Source organism: Octopus bimaculoides, chromosome 7 (assembly GCF_001194135.2).
Source record: "Octopus bimaculoides isolate UCB-OBI-ISO-001 chromosome 7, ASM119413v2, whole genome shotgun sequence".
Classification (NCBI taxonomy): Eukaryota; Metazoa; Mollusca; class Cephalopoda; order Octopoda; family Octopodidae; genus Octopus; species Octopus bimaculoides.
Genome location: NC_068987.1, coordinates 4,965,334 through 4,969,396, shown reverse-complemented (window position 1 = coordinate 4,969,396; position 4,063 = coordinate 4,965,334). Strand labels below are relative to the sequence as shown.

The following is a 4,063-nucleotide window of genomic DNA, read 5'->3' as shown; positions in this document are numbered from 1 at the left end:
TATATATATATATATATATATATATATATATATATATATTTATATATGTGTGTATATATGTATTTATGTGTATATATATGTATATATACATACACACAGCAGACAACTTGCCTTTTGTATCTCTTGTTTTCGTTTGACACTTCATGAGAATGTAAAATAACTTTTGTATCTTTTTTTTCTTTCGTTTCAGAAGTCACAAAAAAAGTTTTTAAAAAAAAAAAGTTTTTTAAAAAGATGAAATTTGCTGGTGCTTTAGTCGCAGAGCTGTTGGAAGATGTTTCTCATGGTTTTCATGAGGACCATTTTATATGAAATTTCTTCTTCATCATCTCCATCTTGTTGCTACTACTACTACTGCTACTACTACTACTACCACCATCACTGCTGCTACTACTGCTCTTGTTTTGTTGTTGTGTTCATTTCCCACCTTCCTTTATATATTTCATCTTTGGTGAATCATATCTTAATGAACTTCACATATACACACTCACACACACTCTTTCTCTCTACCTCTATCTCTGTATACATACACACACATATATATTCATATATATATATATATATATATACACATACATCTCACACACTCTACAAAAAGCAAATTCTCTTGTTGTTTCTTTTTCACATCATTACACACACACACACACACACATATATACTCGCTCATTCAATCATTTGTATGTATATACAATGTATATATATGTATATGACCAAATCCCTTATTTTCAGTTGAGCTTTGGGAATCTGGAGCAGATATCAAAGATGGCTGTTCATATTTTTCTTTCTTATAGCTATAAGCATCTTAGGAAACATCCTCACCCTGTTTACTCCGTATTTTCTTAAGTCAATGATTCTACCTCATTATTTAATAACAATTAGCCATGCAATTTCAAAAATTAAATAAAGTAGCAATTTTGTAAAAAAAACAAAAAAAAGATAATAGAGAAACTGTAACTTAATTTCTTTAAAGGTATTAATGTATGTGATTTTTTTTTCTCGTTAACCTTCTGTTGAAAAAAAAAAAAAACGTGAAATAATTTTGCCTTCTGCAAAATTTTACTTGTTTTAAATAGTTGTAGGTCAGGTTCATTTCTAAGATATTCGTATGGGTGGTTGCAGTTTCAGCCCCCTTATAAATCTTTGTAGTTAAAGAAATTGTGGTTGCTGTATAGCTTTTGATAGCTTTTGCTGCTTTGTAATTATTTCATTAGTTTTCATTTGTTTTTGTACTTTGATCCGCCAGTTGGATGGTTTCAGAAACGATGCAGTCTGTATATGAATTCTTGAGGCAATTTGCTTTACATGTTTTTGCTACTACAAGCTAAAATTGGTAGTGCCAGCCATAAATATAGTGTTGACTCTTAGATTTAGCCCAGGTGGCAGAGATATATGTTGTCTTGCTTGAGAATAACATACAGTGCATTCGGCTATTTAAACATTTCTTTCGATGGCTAAAATTGGTCTGTATTACATGAGAACTCCATCATGACACTAAAACCAGACTATATATTAGTTTCCAGTTAATTTCCGCTTTATTATTTTTCTGACTCCGTTTGTTGTGAAGCTAAAAACTGACATTTTCTTGTGTGAACATTTGTCTCCACATCTCCTCATCAGATCAATTTCAGTGAAAATGATGACATCCTCTAGTACACTAAAAGTTCGATAGTTTCAGCAACTTTGTTGGTTTTAGTGTGTGAGGGTTGTTGGGATGAAAATGCCTAACTTGAGAAACAGATGAAGGTTGGTAACAGCAAGAGCTTCCAGCCACTGACAATTTGCCTTAAGATTTGTTTAATCTATGTCAACATAGAAAACATGTAAAAATGATGATGATGATGATGATAGTGTATTTTGCTTGCTTCTGTCATAAAATGAGTCGCTATACACAACATACCAGCTTCTTTCTTCATGAAGGTCTCAGAATGCAGCATTTTATATCTAAGTATATTTGGTTAAAGATAAAGAATAGTATCAATAACAACATTCTTAGAATGCAGGCATAGAACCAAGCTATCTTTATCCAGTTGAGAAATATAGCAGACAATATAAGGCAAATATAGTGAACCTTAGCAACATGACCAAACAATCATTTAATACTCTTGGAATTTTTACAAATAGGACAGTTGTTTGAGAATTGCATGTATTAGAAAGTCAGTTATGAGTTTCAAATATTTTAGTGTGTGTGTGTGTGTGGTTTTACTTTTTACTATATATATATATATATATATATATATATGTGGTCCAACCCATGCCAGCATGGAAAACAGACGTTAAATGATGATGAATTGAATGAATTGAGCTAGTTTCTAGTCATGGTTTAATATTGCTTAATCAGATATATGATATTTACCAATAATCTGTCGTAGAGAATGTCCTATCACATAGTAATGTATATTTTGGTGGTTTTCTTTGCATTATTTAATTAAATCATTCTTAGATTAAGTTGTTTGGTTTTTTTTTTACAACCTTGACTTTATTTTCCAGAGATAAGTAAGGTTTAATTCTTGATAGAAGTGTATTTTTCTGATTTTTAAATCCTTCACTAATTGCTTCCTTTTGAGTGACATTTGTACATCTTGGAATAGGGAATATCTGTTTAAATATTTGGTGCTGTGTTATTTTAAGGAATTAGTTTGCTTTGGAGACAATCAATGTGACCAGCATCTTTGGGTAGCATCTTCTAGAGTTCTACTTAAATTTACTATCGATGCATCCAACAGCATTTTTGATGCAAGATGTAGAATGTGATACGTTAACTTTAGATTATCTGACTTTTAGAAAAAAAAAACGTCCTCATAGTCATTTACTTTCAGATGTTAACATAACGAAAGTTATTCTTTGGAAATAGTACTGCGATTTTATTCAATTCCTATTCAAATAATGAGTACCAATAATTTCAATTGTGATTTTTAAAAAAAAATATGGGGTATGGTTTAAAAGAATTCAATGAAAATATGGAATTTAAAAACAAAATGTAACAAAAATAATTTTGCAATTTGTAATGTTATAAAATGTCTACATTTTGAATATAGCAGACAACATATAAATTTAGTTTGAATGTGGATCAATACAGAGGTTTATTATTACCATTATTTTTATTCTTCTTATATACTGTGGGCAACATCTAAGAGATATGTGTCAGTACAGAGGTTTATTAATAATATTGTTGAATATGTTTTTAAGGGTAATGTCAAAAAAACTGCCATTGGCTTAGATTATTTCCTATAATTAAAATAACATTTTGAAATTGCCAGATATTATTTTTATAGGGTTGATATCAAAAGAAGCCACATAGAATTCAGATCTCTAAAATGTCAATTTTAATTATTTTAGTTGTCTAATTGTTTTACATGATCAAACTGGAAAAATTAATGTTCTTCAGTAAATGTATGAACACAAAGGTGTATAAAAACTATAGATAAATACCAAAGAAAAAATTCTATACCAATATTTAGCTTTCTTTTCTTCCAGTATTTATGAATTTGAGAATGTTTCTAATTATCACTGGGGTGTTTGTGGGTTTGCATTAAACTGTTGTCACAATGAAATGAAGAATGTTGAGTTATATTTGAAAATTGTTAACATTTAAGATTAATTAGTTCAATTAATAAAACTGCCATGTAATGTTATTGATACATTAGATGCCCACACAAACCTAAATACATCATATAGAGGAAGAAAAAAGAACTCAAAGGAAATCTTGTGTTGCTACATGCTTACTTTGTAGTTTAGTCTTTTATGAATATTGTTTTGTGTTAAAGAAGAAACTGTTACAATTGTTTTATAAAAACTGCAATATTCTACGAGTGTGAGTCCATAAGTATGTATTGTTTGTATGAGATGTGTGTGTGTGTGTGTACATACATTATTGTGTGCGTTTGTGTAAGTGACCTTGATTTTTTTTTTTTTTGTTCTACTTTTTCCTTTGTTGGTGTATTTAACGAAATTCACTGATCATACAATGCTATCTGTTATTGGGTTATATGAACGAAGAGTTTCTTTATAAAACTATAGAGTTGCATTCTTTTATTACACGTGCAAATAATTATATGGTGGGTGT

General features: G+C 29.6%; 2 protein-coding genes across 2 annotated transcripts in view; both read left to right on the top strand.

Annotated features, from left to right (window-relative positions):
* LOC106882474 (formin-binding protein 4) overlaps positions 1-4,063 on the top strand; it is a 365,705-nt gene that overhangs the window by 32,630 nt on the left and 329,012 nt on the right. The window lies entirely within an intron of this gene.
* The window catches only part of LOC128248316 (uncharacterized protein DDB_G0271670-like), a 21,577-nt gene that overhangs the window by 12,685 nt on the left and 4,829 nt on the right, over positions 1-4,063 (top strand). The gene's annotated exons all lie outside the window — the stretch shown is intronic.